The sequence below is a fragment of the Fundulus heteroclitus genome, chromosome 22 (assembly GCF_011125445.2).
Source record: "Fundulus heteroclitus isolate FHET01 chromosome 22, MU-UCD_Fhet_4.1, whole genome shotgun sequence".
Taxonomy (NCBI): domain Eukaryota; kingdom Metazoa; phylum Chordata; class Actinopteri; order Cyprinodontiformes; family Fundulidae; genus Fundulus; species Fundulus heteroclitus.
This window is the reverse complement of record NC_046382.1, coordinates 27901360-27919568: the sequence shown is the minus strand read 5'-3', so window position 1 is coordinate 27919568 and position 18209 is coordinate 27901360. Positions and strand designations below refer to the sequence as shown.

The 18209-nt window shown below is 38.9% G+C and overlaps 1 protein-coding gene across 2 annotated transcripts in view; it reads right to left on the bottom strand.

Moving 5' to 3' along the window:
- insyn2ab (inhibitory synaptic factor 2Ab) overlaps window positions 1–16962 on the bottom strand; it is a 61258-nt gene extending 44296 nt beyond the window's left edge. For both annotated transcript variants that reach the window (XM_036126767.1, XM_012863948.3), the window contains exon 1: window positions 16539–16962. The gene's annotated coding sequence lies outside the window, so the exon portion shown is untranslated. The remainder of the gene's footprint in view (window positions 1–16538) is intronic.
- Window positions 16963–18209: the final 1247 nt, after the last annotated feature.

Below are 18209 nucleotides of genomic sequence, written 5' to 3'. Positions count from 1 at the left end.
GTGCTATATAAATAAATTTGCCTTGCCTTGCCTTGCCTTGCCTTGCCTTGCCTTACCTGACCTTCCATTATTTTTTCCGTCTATGTCTAAGTCTCCCCCTCTCTCCTACTCTGCGTCTGATGTTTAGTTATTCCTCTGCCTCCTTTAGTGATAATGGTACATGCTGGGTGTGATTTGCTGGGGGGCATGCGGGGGATTTACCCCCCCCCCCACCCCTGTTTGTGACGTCCCCCCCTCTGGTCATTCATGTTTTATCCCTGGGGGGGATACATTCCTCCCCTACCCTGTGGTCTGAATAAGTAATATTATGGATTTTAAAAAATGTATATAAATTAGGGCTGTCAGTTTTAACGCGTTATTAACGCGTTTACTTTGTTAGACCAAAACGCCGACATTTATTTTTTTGTCGCCGTTAATTGCGCGTCAAAACACACACAACGTTCCCTAATGTTTTTCCCCCGCTGTGCTCTCCGCACTGTGTTTCTTTTATCCTCTTCGCTTTCCGTAATTTCAAGAGCGCTAGAGACTGTAGCAAAACAGAACCGCGCTCACTGTTGCACAGACTGTTTATTTCATGCCACTTTGGGCTTGTTTTATTCTAAAGGCACTTGTAAATTTCATGAGTCATGGGTTGCGTTTTTTTTGGGCACGTTTCTGAAAGTGAAATCGCTTATTTGGGCTCTAAAATAAGTGATGAAAGAGCGGTTATTAAGAGACCTCCCTTCACTAGACACTTTGGGTGTATCCAGCTGAAATATCCCTCTGCCATAGGAGCTGACAGTAGTAAAGGTAGACAGAGCAACTCTGCAGTTTACGGTGCAATAACCGGTGATAACTGTTGAAAGTAGATTACTTGGTGCAGATCACCATTTTGAGCAGACATTGGTTCTGAAGATGAGTTTTTACCATGCTGATAACATTGCAGAAACCCAACCCATAAACCGTACCTTAATGCTTATTAATTTGTTTTCTCTGTATTTGACAAACTAAGGCTGAATTACGTTGCCAAACAAAGGACCTGAAGTTACTAAACAATTGCTAAACAGTCTCTTTTGACAGCAATAATAATATAAATACATGTCTTGTGTCCTTCACATTTGTTAATTACATTTTTTGTTGTCTGTTTTTAAAGAGTATTAATACGTTTTCTGCTCAAAGCGATTGAAGTAAACTAATACCCACTCCCGAGTCCAGACAGTACAGTAGATTGCGCAAGTTTAAAAACAATAGTCTAACCTACTGGATCTAGCTAGCTACCTGAAAGAGCAGCTGCTAGCTAACCAAGTAATGAATGAGAACGTGGGGCAGTATGGACGTCCACATATGACAAGTATTTTGTCATATTTCGGCCAGAAAAATCAACAGAAAAGGTCAAGAGTAGATGACGTGACAAACAGCCATGGTAATGTTACAGAACAAACTTTTTGTGGATGATGAAGATTTGCAGGGAGCGTCACAAGACAAGCAGCAGCAGCCGATTTCTCAACCCTCCCACCCAGGACCAGTGTTGCCAACTCAGCGACTTTGTCGCTATATTTAGCGACTTTTCAGACCCTTCCAGCGACTCTTTTTCAAAAAAGCGACTAGCGACAAATCTAGCGACTTTTGGAGACTCTCACGTGAAAGCACGTATCGTTCCTACTCTTGTCCTCCAGCGGCAGGTGCTGCCGTGGGGCGCCTCCCCAGTCCCAACCCTGTTCTCCCGCTATCGCAGGAGTCCCTCTCAGCGCTGCAGTCAGAGCCACAGCATGTTTACCCTCAGCGTCCAGACTGCAAATGAAGCACGCATGCGCCGGGATTTACGGCGCAGGTTGATCATAAGTAACTGAATTTGAAATATTTTATCCTAAATAAATAACGGCATTTCACACAGCCACATGTGCGTATTTTACTGTGATTTGTAGACTCCTTGGTGGACCACAAGGGAAAAAAGAAAACGTTAAAAAAAAATTTAATTTTTTTGTAACTCCGCCATAGTGTCTCTTTATGGTTCATTGTGCCGGTCTCAAACCCGGGTAAAGGAGGAGGGTTAGTATTGTAATAAAATAAACATGGATAAAAAATAAAAATAAAATAAATAAATAATAATAATAAATAAACATTAATGGACAGAAAAAAGTAGCTCTATATATATTCTGAGTGTTTTTACTCACTTTTTGTCTTTAACAACGTTATTTCTCCCACAGCGTCAATAATATGCACATCACATCATGTGGCAGATTAAGCAAATTAGGCGATGACGTCATTCAGCAACTTCTAGCGACTTTTAGCACAGCCAATAGCTACTTTCCTTACTGAGGAGTTGGCAACACTGCCCAGGACAAGTTGCATGCTGTCTCGAACCAGACAGCATGCAGGCCACATAACCTTGTTGTTATGTTCATTTATAAAACACAAAATGATCCCCCCATCTGTTTTTTTTTTTTTTTGGTGCTTTTGTAGCTTTGGAGGCGAGGGTGTCAGAATTGTAGACCCGATTCTGTGCTGTTCAAAAAACAGCAGCTAGCCACCCCTTAGCTACTGCGAAGCCACAGAGATTAGCTTCACGTAGCGGTCCTCCAGCAGCACCCGAGCAGCCGGGTAACCAGGCCGGATGAGTGACAATATGCAGGAACCATAGCTCTAGATTCCAGCCCCAGGTTCACCACCAACTCGTCTGTGTTTCTAACAGATTTTCCCCACTTAGCGACACACCGACTGAGAAGCCGACTCTGGTAATTGCCAGCTCCATAGTCAGAAACGTGGCACTTGAGACGCCAGGGACCATACTCCAATGCCTGCCAGCGGCCAGAATGGGTGACATCAAATCCTACCTGAAACTGCTGGCTAAGGATAAGTGTAAATACAGTAAGATTGTTATTCACTCTTGCGGTAATGACACCTGGTTACGCCAATCAGAGGTCACTAAAGTTAATGTTGTTTCAGTGTGTACGTTTGCTAAAACAATGTTGGACTACATAATTTTCTCTGGTCCCCTGCCTTCCATTTATTTGTTTAGCTGGATATCATCATTCAACCACTGGTTGTCTAGGTGGTGTCCTGAAAACGATGTGGGCTAAAATGATAACTGACAAATTTTCTGAGGAAAATTTGGATGACTTTGGATGGTGCAGCCTTTTCTTTCTAGTCGGATCTGGTCGGATTCATTAGTCCTCCAAAATGCTGACAACCCAGGGTCCAGAGCGAGAAGCAGAGCCGTAGTTTTTCACACCAAAACTAAACAGAATAAAATCTAATCTAAAAGGAGCAAATCCTAAAAATCTCATAAAAATCAACAAGACTAAACTTGAACCAAAAAATAAAACAATTTAATGTGGTTTATTGAATATAAGGTCTCTCCTTGTTAGTTAATGAATTGATTTCTGATGATCAGATTGATTGATTTTGTCTTACAGAAGCCTGGCTGCAAGAGGACTACGTTAGTATAAATGAGTCAACTCCCTCTAATTATTTAAAGTTCCACATTCCCAGAACTACGGGAAGAGGAGGAGGAGTAGCAACTGTCTCAGACCAATTAATAACTACAGTCCTTTTGAAAATGTAACCCTCAGTTTCCCTTATCCAAACTACAAAGCAATAGGACCTCTTCTGTTTGTTGTTTTGTATTGTCCACCAGGCCCTTACTCTCAGTTTTTAGTTCTCAGACTTCTTACCTGATTTAGTGTTAAACACTGACAAGGTTATTATAGTGGTGGATTTTACCATTCATGTTGACACTGAGTGTGATAACTTTAATTTAGCCTTTAAAACTATCCTAGATTCAATTGGTTTTGCTCAAAATGTGCATAAACCTTGTGCGGATATATGGCATTGATTGTGAAGCATTAACAATATTTCCTCACAACCGTCCTATCTGACCATTTTAAATAACCTTTTAATTCAATTTAACTGAGTTCTCCACCCCCAAAAGAAGGTTTCATTATAGTGGATCTTTATCAGATAATTCTGACCCCCTTTTAATTTCCTCAGTGTCACATAAATGCCTAGCAGATCGCAGCAAAGCTGTTTCTTCCAATTCACAAATTGACGCCATTGCTGATGGTGTCACTTCCTTGTTTTGTTTTGCATTAGACAACAAAGCCCCCTGGGATAAAAAATGGTGATTATTCATAGGAAGCTGGCTTTCTGGTTTAATGTCGAGCTGCATTCTTTGAAGCACAACAATAAGAAATTGGAGAGAAAATTGTGCTCTACACTTCTAGAGGAATCCTACTTAATGTGGAAAAACGGTCTAGTGTTGTATAAAAAGACCATTTGCAGAGCTAGAGGAGCATATTTTTCCTCATTAATAGAGGGGAATAAAAATAATCCTAGGTTTCTCTTTAGTACACTTGCCAAATTTACCCAGTCATAGCTCTGTTGATCTATCCATTCTCTCAGCTGCAAGCAGTAATGACTTTATGGGATTGTTCATAAATAAAATGTATTCCATTTAAAATAAAACAATTGGCATCCTTCCAAACTTGATTAAATCGTCCTCAGTAAATGAGGCAGTGTTGGAGGAATCTTTAGAACCTAATCGGTGTTTGAACAGTGTAGATGCAGTAAAGCTTTCTGAGCTATGTACATTTTTTATTTCATCTAAACCTTGTATGTTAGACCCAATCCCAGCCAAGTTATTTAAGGAGGTGTTTCCCTTGATTAATGCCCCCATTTTATACATGATGAATGGATGTGTACCACAGGCTTTTAAAGTAACTGTTGTTAAACCTTTACGTAAGAACCCATCTCTTGATCAAGATGACTTAATAAATTAAAGACCTTGTGAGATAGCCTGGCCATAGTGGCTAAAGAAGGCAGTAAAAAATATTTACAAAATTCCCCCAAAAATTACTCAGAGGTTAACATGGCTCAACAGATCATAACTGAACTTAAAACAACCAAAATGAATGTCAAGTGCACTCAGCTACACTGACCTGGTTATTTTCTCCCTCCTGAACATCTTCTTCTTATTATTTTTTTTATGGCGGTTGTCAATCAACTTATTGATGTGCATTACCACCATCTACTGGAATGGAGTGTGGATCGGGATGCTACATATACATTCTCCCACAAAAAAGTAAAATATTAATAATAATAATAATTAAAAAAATACATCTTATATACTTTCTATCAATTTTGTTTTCTTGAGGTTATTTATTAAATAACAAAAATATTCAGAAGTAGAAATTTTGTCCAAAATATGTTATATATTTAACTGTAATTTATTTTCTTGTTATCTACATACTAATTCCCTTCTCTCAACAGAATATTTAGAACATAATAACAAAACATGTTTTACTGTCTCTTCTTGAAAACAGAAATCATAATTTCCTGTTGGATTTATTTAACCCTGTATGACTAAAATGTTATCTGGATATGATGGTTTCCTCTTTTGTATTTCTTCATGTTCTCCTGATTGTACCAACTTTTTTTAATACTGTAAAGCCACCTTCCAGTTCTACCCTCTTCCCACTTCTTCTGTCATCTTTCCTTAATCCCTTGTTTCCCTCCTGAACATCTCAAATTTCTTTGCTTAATTCCAAAAAAGTAAAAAACAAAACAACTGGACTTTTTCCCGAAGTTTGAAGATGTTTCGCTTCCTATCCCGGAATCTTTCTTAATTTAAAAAGTCTGGAGTAATGTGGAGTTGCAAACTTTATACTACTGCCCAATGAAGGCCTTGCAATGACTTAGATAACATGCAAATTGAACCAAAACAGGCCCATCCCCTTAGTAATGGGGAGTCGTTAAAGTCATTGTATGCCCACAGATTGAACCGAAACTGGTCCACTCCTCCGCAACAGAGAGTCATTAGGGTCGTTATTGGCCTGATTTACAGGAACGATGTTTTGATCACCTGTATGAGGGTGAGGATTGAGGTGATGATTGGCTGGAATTAACCCTATTGCTGTATTATGCGTTTTTGAGAGTTGGAACCTAAGGCCTCCTCCTCTGTTTATGGTTGTTTTTTTCTCTCTTAACATAGATTGCTTCCTTCACACCCCTTTCAAACCATCTGTCTTCTTTGGTCCTCAAAAGAGTGTCCTTTGTCCTTAAGGTGTAGGTGGACAGCAGAGTCTTGTCCTGAAGAGGTAGCCCTCCTGTGTTGAGCCATGCGACTGTTTGGAGGTTGTTTGGTTTGTCCAATATAAAGATCAGAACATTCCTCACTGCACTGAACTGCATACACCACTCCGCTTATCTTAGGTTTGGGGGCTTTTGTCCATGGGATGCACCAACCTCTGTCTGAGGGTCCTGTTTGGTTTGAAATGTACTGGGATTTTGTTTTTGGAGAAAATCCTCTTGAGTTTCTCAGAGACTCCAGCAACATATGGGATGACAATGTTTTTGTGTTTATTCTTCTCACCATTATGTTCTGCAGCATGTCTTTTGGATTTTCTTGCTGATTTGACAAAAGCCCAGTTAGGGTACCCACAGGTTTGGAGGGCATTTTTGATGTGTTGCTGTTCTTTGCGCTTCCCTTCTGTTTTAGTAGGGACATGCTCGGCCTGGTGTTGTAAGGTTCTGATGACAGAAAGTTTGTACTCCAATGGGTGGTGTGAGTCAAAAAGAAGATATTGGTCTGTGTGAGTGGGTTTTCTAAACACTTCATTGTTGAGGTTTCCATCTCCTTCAATACTCACCAAACAGTCCAGCAAAGGTAGCTTGTTGTCGTTGTCATCCTATCTGGTAAACTTGATGTTGTTGTCCACCGAGTTGATGTATCTTGTGAAAGCTTCCACTTCTTTTAACTGGATTTTGAGAAATGTGCCATCCACATATCTAAACCAGTGGCTTGGTGGTAGCTTTGGAATGACCATGACCTGGATGACTGAGAATCTTCACCAGCATATTTCTTTGCTTAAATACCCTGATTTTTCAGGCAGACAAAATGGCCTTCAATTGATTTTTCCATGAACAGGTATCCCTAAAACAGTTTCCACTTGAACTCACTAATGTTGCTTTCAATGCGCTTTAGCAACATCTTTTTGAGTATGACTATAACAATATCAAATTACAGCCACACAGAACAATACCTAAGTTTGACAGCATCAAATTTAAATAGTTCTCCTTTGCCCCTCTTCACCTTGTCCCTTCCTGTGCCATCAGCTCTAAACAGGAAGCTATAATTACAGGAAGTGAGGCAACACTTCCTCCTAAAACACAGGTAAGTAAGGTACGTTCACAAAAATAAAATGCACCAGTTAAATGAACAATAAATACAATCTGGAATTGTGAATTGATTTAAACCAAGATGTTATAGTAAATAATCTGTAAATAATACAAAACCTAAACAAACCCAGGATAGTATATGTTTGCAGACAACAGAATAAATAAGATATGGCTAAATCAAGCAAACAAGAATGTTACCTGAAAACATATAAACTGAGGCAAATGGTGTCCTCGCCCACTTTGTCACAGACCTGTATCTAATCTTTTTTCCTAGTTAACATTCTTGAGAAAGTAGTTGCTAATCAAGTATGTGAACACTTACAAAGTAATGACCTATTTGAAGAGTTTCAGTCAGGCTTCAGGCCTCATCATGGCACTGAAACAGCTCTGGTGAAGGTCACTAATGATATTCTCATGACCTCAGATAATGGACTTGTGTCTGTACTTGTCCTGTTAGATCTAAGTGCTGCATTTGATACAGTTTATCACTATGGTCTCATAGAAAGACTTGAACATACATGCATTAGGCTGGTCTGACAGATGCCAGTTTGTTCATGTTAATAATAAAGTTTCTTCAAACTCTAGGCTCACTTGTGGAGTTGGGGGTCACCCAAACAATTTTGTGTTTTCCATGACAAGTCACACTTATTCACCACCATAAGTTGTGAAATGAATAGAAAATAGAGTCAAGACATTGACAAGGTTAGAAATAATAATTCGTATTTGAAATAAGATTTTTTTTACATCAAACTTTGCATTCGTCAAATAATCCTCCATTTGCAGCAATCACAGCATTGCAGACCTTTGGCATTCTAGCTGTTAATTTGTTGAGGTAATCTGGAGAAATTGCACCCCACGCTTCCAGAAGCAGCTCCCACAAGTTGGATTGGTTGGATGGGCACTTCTTGCGTACCATACGGTCAAGCAGCTCCAACAACAGCTCAATGGGGTTCAGACCTGGTGACTGCGCTGGTCACTCCATTACCGATAGAATACCAGCTGCCTGCTTCTGCTCTAAATAGTTCTTGCACAATTTGGAGGTGTGTTTAGCGTCATTGTCCTGTTGTAGGATGAAATTGGCTCCAATCAAGCACTGTCCACTGGGTATGGCATGGCGTTGCAAAATGGAGTGATAGCCTTTTGTTATTCAGAATCCCTTTTACCCTGTACAAATCTCCCACCTTACCAGCACCAAAGCAACTCCAGATCATCACATTACCTCCACCATGCTTAACAGATGGCGTCAGGCATTCTTCCAGCATCTTTTCATTTGTTCTGCGTCTCACAAGCATTTTTCTTTGTGATCCAAACACCTCAAACTTGGATTCATCCGTCTACAACACTTTTTTCCAGTCTTCCTTTGTCCAATGTCTGTGTTCTTTTGCCCATCTTAATCTTTTTCTTTTATTGGCCAGTCTCAGATATGGCTTTTTCTTTGCCACTCTGCCCTGAAGCCCTGAAGCCCAGAATCCCACAGCCGCCTCTTCACTGTAGATGTTGACGCTGGTGTTTTGCGGGTACTATTTAATGAAGATGCCAGTTGGGGACCTGTGAGGCATCTGTTTCTCAAACTAGAGACTCTAATGTACTTATCTTCTTGCTCAGTTGTGCAACGCGGTCTCCCACTTCTTTTTCTACTCTGGTTAGAGCCTGTTTGTGCGGTCCTCTGAAGGGAGTAGTACACACCGTTGTAGGAAATCTTCAATTTCTTAGCAATTTCTCGCATGGAATAGCCTTCATTTCTAAGAACAAGAATAGACTGTCGAGTTTCAGATGAAAGTCCTCTTTTTCTGGCCATTTTGAGCGTTTAATTGACCCCACAAATATGATGCTCCAGAAACTCAATCTGCTCAAAGGAAGGTCAGTTTTGTAGCTTCTGTAACAAGCTAAGGTGTTTTCAGATGTGTGAACATGATTGCACAAGGGTTTTCTAATAATCAATTAGCCTTCTGAGCCAATGAGCAAACACATTGTACCATTAGAACACTGGAATGATAGTTGCTGGAAATGGGCCTCTATACACCTATACATCAAAAACCAGACATTTGCAGCTAGAATAGTCATTTACCTCATTAGCAATGTATAGAGTGTATTTCTTTAAAGTTAAGACTAGTTTAAAGTTATCTTCATTGAAAAGTACAGTGCTTTTCCTTAAAAAATAAGGACATTTCAATGTGACCCCAAACTTTTGAACAGTAGTGTATATATGCTTATGATTGGTAAAATTGTCAGACAGCATGGGATTAATGCTGATGACACTCAGCTATATTGATAGCAGCCTTCATTGAAACAGCAAATGGGTTAAGAGTTAGGGTTAGGAAAACCACTAAAGAAATATATACATTTCCTGAAAGAACAATATGAAAATATTATGCATAATATTGCTAGAAATGTCATAAAATATAATAAATTGCAGAACCTGTCTCTAAATGTTGCATTCCCCTCTATAAATAAATTATATTAAATTTGATAGCCAGATAAAAGCTGTGGTGAAATCTTGCTTTTTCCAGCTAAGGCAGCTTGCAAAAATAGAACAAGTCCGTCAAAAACAGCCCTTTGAGACAGTAATCCATGCCTTTGTGTCCACTCGGATGGATTATTGTAACACACTTTATATGGGGGTTACTCGGTAATCCATGGTTCACCTGTAACTTTTACAAAATGCTGCAGCACATCTTTTAACTGGGACAAGGAAGTATGAGCATATTTCACCTATTTTAGCTTCTCTCCACTGACTGCCCATCCATTTTAAAACTATTTTATTTGCTTTTAAAGCCTTGAATGGCCTCACACCACCCTACCTTTCTGAGCTGCTTTACCCCTACACCCAGGTCAGCTGACCAGCTCCTCCTGACAGTGCCTAAAGCTAGGCTTAAGATCAGAGGGGATCGAGCATTTGCCATTGCAGCTCCAAAACTTTGGAACAAATTGCTGCTGCACATTAGATAGGCCTCTTATCTGTCTCATTTTAAATCTCTTCTTAAAACCCACCTCTTCTCCTTGGCTTTTGATACCATGTAAAGTCTTAATTTGTATGTGTATACATGGATAATTTTATCATGTGGGGCACTGCACATGTTTCTTATTTTGTTTTACTGCTTTTTTCTTTCTATGGTCAACTTCATCTTTTATTGTGTTTTAACTGTGTTATATATTTAGTGTGTTTTATTTTGTTGTACAGCACTTTGGAAACCTTGTGTTTGTTAAAATTGATTGTATAATTAGTCAGTCTACTCGTGGTAGAGCAGGTGACACTGAAACCTTTGGTAGAACTAATAAAGGAACGATTGTCAACCTTCCCTGTATGAAGATTAAACCTATATCATGCATACTTTTCGCTAGAGATGTCATCAAAATGCACAGAACTGCAATGTTTTAGTTGAATATTGCTTTTTATGGCTGTGGAAGTCAGTGCAAGTCAGTGATGTATATGGCTGCGCCATTGGCAATGGCAACGTGCATAACAACATAGCTGTCTCACGTCTTTCTGAATATAAATCTTTTGCAAAACTTTTTTGAGCCAGTTCACTCTCAGCTTGTTACAGACATGAGAGTCTGGTAAAGCTGTGGGGGTTGCTATGCTGTCTGAAACATTGTTTAGCATGATTGATTTGGTGGTGGGATAGTGTTGGTCTGGGGAGGCATATCCACGAAGGAACCCACAGACTTGTACAGGATTAATGATGGCGCCCTGCCTGCCATTAGGTATGGAATCCCTAGAGCCATTTTTAGACCCTTGGCTGGGGCAGTGGTTCCTGAGTTCCTTTTGGCACACAATAATTCCCAGTCTCATGTGGTAAGAGTGTGCTGGTAGTTCCTTGAAAAAAAGGAAAAAAATAATACCATTGATTGGCCTCCACATCCCCCTGACCTAAATACACTAGAACAAGTCTGGGGCATCCTGCTTAGTTCCATTTGATACTACCAGGTTGTACTTTACACTGGTTAGGAGGTCAGTGATGCTCTGGTAGGGAGATTTCCCAGGACACCATCCATCCTGGCATCCCTTTTACTCCTAAAAAATTACCCATGCCACATCTAAATGGATAGAGATATGTATTTGTGTTTTCAAAGAGTTTCTTGAGTTTTTTTAATTAATTAATTTAGTAGTGTATATGTTTAAATATTTTGTATGGGTTTCTAAACCAATGGCTTAGGCACAAAAATAAAATGCTGGATGGCTGACAGTTGCTTTGTGGATAAGTTTGATTTTCCTGGTTGTTATGACTGATAAAGAGGGGATAGAAGTATGGATTAAAGTAAAAAATTAGAGTAGCTTTTTAGACATAAACATAACATTATAATTTTGGTGTAAAAAGCCATTTTTACTTTTTGTAAATTTCAAGCAAGTTTAAGAAATACTTCTGGCCCTTTAAACGTCTTTCGACGTTTAAAGGGCACAGTTAAACTTTTAATTAGTAAGTGTGAGAACACCTGATCTACACTAATAAACTATCAACACATAGTTTATTAGTGTAGGTCATTATCTAAGATAAAGCAGCTAAAAAAAGCCCCAATCAGACAATTATGGAAACTTTTATGTTATTGCTGTCACTCCATATCTATGACTGAAAATGGCGGAACAGCAATCACATTTTCTGACTCAGTTGTTAGTATGAAATAGATCAGGCAACATGAGGAAATCAAATGATGTCTGATATTGAAAGGAAACATCTGAGAGAGCCGGTTAATCATTTTCATATGACAAGACATTATGTTATAAATAAACCCCAATACATCATTTGTAACCCAACAAATGCAAGCTACTCATGGTGTTACAGTTCTTCCAAAAGTAATTATGTTCTATCATCCAGCAACATTGTAAATATATTAATGTGATTATTCTGGTGGGGCATTTACATTTAAAGACGTTTTCCTTACTGTCTATTTCACATAAATGTAAAAGTTAGAAAAAGTTGGAGAGATTGTTATGATGTTAATTTCTATTATGTAGGACAATTACACAAGTACTGTTTAGTAAGGAAAATTTAAAAGAATGCACACTCTGTTCAAACTGTTCTTTGTGACTGCATTATTTTTGGATTTGTGTGTGTGTGTGCGTGTGTGTGTGTGTGTGTGTGTGTGTGTGTGTGTGTGTGTGTGTGTGTGTAGGTGTTTCTGCTTCTTCTGATATGGCAGCTCTAACTATGACAGAGGGAAGAAACCACAGTGAAGTGTTAGTGTGTAGGCCTTGTAGTCACCTTTGCCAGTATCTTCAGAAACTCCCTCTCATACAGACATAAACACACACAAAAGAAGATAGGAGTGGATACATAAAACAGGGGGTTGTACTTAATGCAGGACTCCTGTTATGTAGAACACCATATAATCTGCCCATGCAAACTCTTAACGCTGAAACTGAACTCTCAAGAAACTGAATATACCAAGACCATTCATGTCCATCAAACATTTTTACATTTAGTAAATTTACCACCACAAACTTTAATATGTGTTATTGAGATTTTTTGTTATGGACCAATATAAAGCAGTGCATAACTGTGAATTGCAAGAAAATGTGTTTTGCAAAATGTTGAACAAAACTCTGGCAGCCGTACTAAAAAGAAAAAAAAAGTATTTTTCTCATTCTACTCCATTAATGTAGAAAAACATCCTGTTATTGTTTGGCAACGTGTTTTATACTACACTGGATTATTTTTCCTGATTAAGTAAGACTCTTCTAGGTGTGTGGAGTGCCATTTTCTCTTCAATTTCCTAGCTTTGTGCTTTAAAGTATGCTGATCTGAATAAACCAGAAAGCCAGCCTTCTATGAATAATGAGGTTCTTTTTCAAGAATGTCGAATGCTACATTAGCTAATGCAGCACGTAATGAGGAAGTAACACTATGAACAAGGACGTCAATTTTGTCAAGTGGAACAAAGTAAATTGCTGCCCTGTGCTGTTGTTTTTATGATAGAGAGGAAATAAAATATGATTCTTTAAAATGTGCAGCATGGTCTGATAATGACCTACCATAAAGAATAACTCTGTCAGGGGTGGAGCACTAAGTAAAATTAAACCCAAAGATTTAAAAATTGGTCTGACAAGACAGGGTTAGGAGGAAATACTGTTATTTGTGCACAATCAACACCATATATCAGCACAAGGTCCAGGATATGAAGACACAAGTGGATAGGTTTACAGATGTTTTGAGCAAATACAGAGCACTCCTCAAAGAAAACCTGTTGGAGTCTGTAAAAGACTTGAGACTTACTCAGAGTTTACCTTCCAGCAAATTAACTAAACGTTCAGTTAAAGCTGCAACAGAATGATTTAGACCAAAGCATATTAAGGTGTTAGAATGGCCTATCAATTTCCTAATCTAATCCATTTATTTATATTGTAGCTCATATTACCAACCACTAATTATTTTGAAACTGATGTTTACACTCACTAATCCCTCTGACTGAGCTTGAGGTATTTTACAAAGAACTGCCAAAAAAAGAAGAAAAAAATCTTCAGACGTGTAAAGTAAGTGGGCACATATCTTAAAAGGCGTGCAGTAAAGCGTGATTTTACAAAGCACTGATTTAGAGGAGCAACTTTGGAACTATGTACAATTTTATTTTGCTCTGTTGCAAGACATTCCAATGAATACATACAATTGTAAAAGCCTTACTTAACAAAATGAGCAAAAGTTAAAGAAATATGATTATGTTTGCAATGGAATACAATAACTGTTAGTTCTATTCTTCAATATTTGCATTACTTTAAAGCCACATGATAAAAACTGTGCAAAAATATAGGACTTATTCTCATTATGCCAAAACAACATGGTACACTGTATTCTGAATTTACATACAGTGGTTTTGTGATATGGACCAGATGAATTTTGCCCAATAGTATGGTTGCTTGCTAAGCAGTTTGAATTGTCAAGTTGTTTGTTGAAGTGGTTACAGAGATAAAAAAAAAATAATTTGTTCAAGGCCGCTTCACATGAGATCATGCTATTTCACACTCAGAAACCCCAATCTCACACCACTGAAAAGGTAATCACATATGCAGGAAGTCTTCTTTGAGCGCATGTGATTTCCTTAAGCAGTCATGTAAGGCATGTAAAGCAGCTAAACAGCAATCCAACAAAACAAAAAAGGAAACCAAGAAAACCTACTTAATTGCTTGTTGGAAATCAGATACAGAGAGAGTGAGATCTGAGTGAGAGAGAGATTGTTATTATACGTGGAATACTTCAACTTGTAAGAGAATGTCACTTTTTCATCTTCGATGCCTTCTTTTCTCGTCCTCCTCACAGCAAGCGATCTCTGCTAATGACCTGAGGTCCTTCCCTGATTTGGCCCCAGCTATCCAAAGGATTATGAATAATGCATTGAGTCTAAAATTGCAAAAGTAATCCTCTGAAATCTCCTTATGTACCCTGACAGACCATGTTGTCTGCTCCAATTGCCCCTCAGTTCTTCAAACCGCATGCTATGTGTGTGTGTGTGTGTGTGTGTGTGTGTGTGTGTGTGTGTGTGGGGGGGGGGGTTATAAAGCATCTTTGGCTACAGTAACTTCATCCATTATTGTGACCTGACCAGAATCCTGTAGAAACATCTCTGTTTATGAGGACATTTAGAGTTGGCTTGGATCAATTTTCAATGCAAAAGCAGGCCTGCAACAGTGCTGACTCATGATTTTTTCCTCATCACGAACCAGAGAAAATTGATGCAGCTTTGCTTGCATCAGCTTGCATCCATGTCTGGCTGAATAAACATAATAAATACTGAAGTGCATCAGGAGGATATTTACATATGATAACACTGTCTAGTCACCCTCATTAATGGTTAAGTAACGATAGTGGCCTAACACTTTTAGCTATTCTCACAGCATACTGAGTGCTTCTAGACATGGATCAGTCTTGAGTGTTTTAGTTCATTGTCTTAGTAAGACGCTTTTAAACATCTGTTTATTTAAATGTAGCATGCATATTCCTCATTATAACTTTTGCAAATCATCTAATATGCAGCCTGTCGTGCAATTAATCGTTCTTGTGCAAGGAATCTTTAGCTCTTCCATTAATTACAGTGTGACATTGCACTGACCATACATCCAGAAGCACGTTTAAAGGATGACAAGAAACAGCACATCATATTGCCTTTTTTTCTTGTACATGAAATGTAAAAAAAGATTAGAATGTAATTTTGTATAGTTGCTCCAGTGCAGGGTTTGTGCAGAGATTAGATTGTGCCCTGTTGCAATAATACATTTTCACTCTATGCTGTGTTAAAAGCAGTGTCAGCCAGCTTTAAGAGAAGACAGGCACATCATCTTTATTCCAGCTGTCACACAGAGCTATTTGTATCTATCCTAGCCACAAGCTACTCCTGTGAAAGTTTGCTTTATGACTTTATTTGGTTTAAACATTTATTACCAAGTTGCAGTGTCCATTATGGGGAACTGTGATTTCAGAAGCTTATATCTCCATAGAAGCATGTGCTGTAAAATAAGTCCTTTAGGAGAGTAGGCTTAAAATGTAGATATGAAAAAGGATTTCTTCCCCTGGAGCACCACTCTTCAGGAGGTCATAGGTAAATAAGGGATGGAACAATTGTTTGAGTTATCATATACAGTGGGATGAAGGCAAGTTTAACAAGAAAATACTAAGCACAACATATAAAAAGGTCAGTTACACATTAAAACTGAATGTTTTGCATGATATTTGGTAGTATAGGCATGACCTGCAGAATAAAGAGGTTTGGGTAGAGGCTACAGCTGAGACCAAATACAAGTGCAGCCCTCCCTGTATGTGATGCAATACCCTAGAGCCCTCCAGATCAAACATATTGGCCATGATAAGTCTGAAATTAGCTGCCATCATATTGGAGTTGAAAAACAAATTGGGTTTATGTAGTTCACAGAACTTGATGTGGGCTTCTATAGTGCATCCTCTGATACATATGAATACACAATAGTCTATTAGTGAGCTCTCATCAATATTCTTCTCTATCAAGCCCTGGCAATCCACATGTGTAGCAATCGCAATAATCAGCCTTTGCCTCACTACTTAGGCGCTGCACATCTATCAGCAGCTACAAAGACATGTATCATGTTGAGTAGTACTAATCAATGTCAAATGACACAACCACTCATTTTCCTCATCTCAGCTCAGTGGACAAAAACCTAAATCTGTTTATTTTCTTAGTATTTATTTTATCATTAAATGTCTTCCTGCACACACCCCTCTTCTCTATTCGAATAAGATTTAATGCAAATATGAATCAAATCCAATGAACACAAAGAGTTTAAGCGGAATCTGTTGAATTGTTATGAATGCTACTTATTCACACTTTCATTTAGTTATGATTTTAGGGCAATTAACTCTTACTGCAATGCATGAGAATATGTGTGCAACTCCAATAACCATGAAAACAAGTAAGTATCTTACCTTGGAAAACAAATCAGAGGTGAAATTGATAAGAAAGCTCAGATACCCTGTAGATCCGTTGGTCATCCATGTATTCACCATGTGCCAGGATGCCGTCCAGCCACTTGAGCAGTTCTCACAGGGTAGGGGAGTATTGAGAGAGAGGCAGCCAGTGCAGTGACAGCTGGAGTAGTTGTCGCACATCCAGCAAAGAATCAGGTTATCGAGAGGGGAAAAAGCAGACAGACGTTGTCTCCAAACCACAGTGATGTATTCCCGCTTTTCCTCTTGCCTTTTTACTCCAATCCCCCCCTCCATTCTCCCTAACAACACCTTATTCAAGCATCACTGACACTCAACCGCTCTTGTCCCTGCACTCACCAGGAAAAGGCACTCATACACGCAGCGGAGATCTCCATCCCACATTGCTGCTGTTGCTGCAATCCCTGTGCATTCAAGATTCTGTGCGTGTATATATGTGTATGTGTGTGTGTGTGGGGGGGGGGGAGTGGAGGAGCAAAGAAAGGGGTGGGCTCATCGCTGGGTGGAAGGGGAGGAAGGAGCAGGTGGAGCAGGGAGGGGTAGTATGCAAGCTGCTGGGGAAAGTCCGGAGTTGGTGAGCCGTATCGTCGGTAAAGACCCCCCCCCCCCCCCCCACCCCCCCAACTTGTCCTCCACAGGCTGGCTCCCTTGACACTGAGCTGTTATATAATCTGAAGGGCTTTGGGAAACGGCAGAGAGGGGGAGCTGAGAAATAATAATGCATTGTGTTTTTAATTGGATGTCTTCTGCCCTCCTGTTACTTTAGTACATCTGACACGTTGTTTATTAGAAGTGATGAAGGATAGAGAGGGGGAAAATTGAGCAAAGGAAAAGAGTGGCTATACTGCTTCATAAAAGGAGAACTACAGAAGACAAAGAGCCAACAGGGTAGAAGTGTTAATAAGAATATGAGACATAAGAGAAAATGAAATGTCGAGATGGGATAAAAGGAATGGTGAAACAGAAAATGGCAAAGTGAGAAGATACATTTTTTATATGTCTTGTTCAGAAATTGTCACATCAATTTTATTTATACAACCCTTTTCAAATGACAATTTATACTCAGTGCTTTAAAAGTGAGTATTTCTAAGAAAGAAAAACAAGGAACTTTTAAAATGTGCCCTGCTGTAATCTAAACCTTTAGGACCACAAAACAAGAATCATTTAGTCAGGTTGCATTAACGAGGAACTAAATGTATCTATGTTTCCAATTTAATAAAATAGGAGTCGAAGATATATTACATATGTTTTTGAAAAAATGTCACAACCGAAAGCCAGACATAGGTTTATGATATGCTCACATGGTAGATTGAGATGGGTGTGGTGGAAGAGATATTTTTTTTCCCTGGTTTAAATTAATCATCTGATGCTTGGTTGCTATTTAGTCAATCCACATTTGGTTTGTTTAATATAAATAGCCAATGACAGCCAGCACTGTGACAATGCTGAGCTCACTGCTGACAAGTTTGAGTGTCTCTCAAAATTGCCATAAGAACAAAGAGTTATTTTCTCGTAGTCTTGGTGGGAACAATACGAAAAAAAGTTTGAATTGGCTCTGTCTATACATTGTGCACAAGACGCTCAGCTGCAGAAGTCGGCCCAACATCTCTGAAGAGCGGGCAGGTGGGGGAGGTAATGTAATGTTTACTG